The 206-nt window shown below is 67.5% G+C and overlaps 1 protein-coding gene across 1 annotated transcript in view; it reads left to right on the top strand.

Moving 5' to 3' along the window:
* Nucleotides 1–206, top strand: part of HK2 (hexokinase 2) — a 70854-nt gene that overhangs the window by 1113 nt on the left and 69535 nt on the right. The window lies entirely within an intron of this gene.

Below are 206 nucleotides of genomic sequence, written 5' to 3'. Positions count from 1 at the left end.
CACCCCCTTTTTTTCTTGTTCCTGGAGGGGCGGGTCGCCCGGCACGTAGTCAGGGATCGCTGGGCCCACGTGGGAGGAGCCCCCTTTGGCAGCAAGAGTTCCGGCGAGAGCACGTGGGGAGAATCGTAGCCGGAGGAGGAGGCTCGGCTGCCGCGTGGGGCTGCCAGGGGCCTCCGGCGCGTAAGGACCGCGTTTAGGAGACGAGA

Source organism: Carlito syrichta, unplaced genomic scaffold, assembly GCF_000164805.1.
Source record: "Carlito syrichta isolate Samal-C Ts95f unplaced genomic scaffold, Tarsius_syrichta-2.0.1 Scaffold308093, whole genome shotgun sequence".
Classification (NCBI taxonomy): domain Eukaryota; kingdom Metazoa; phylum Chordata; class Mammalia; order Primates; family Tarsiidae; genus Carlito; species Carlito syrichta.
Note: the sequence above shows the minus strand (reverse complement) of the source record. Positions and strands in the feature narration are given on the sequence as shown.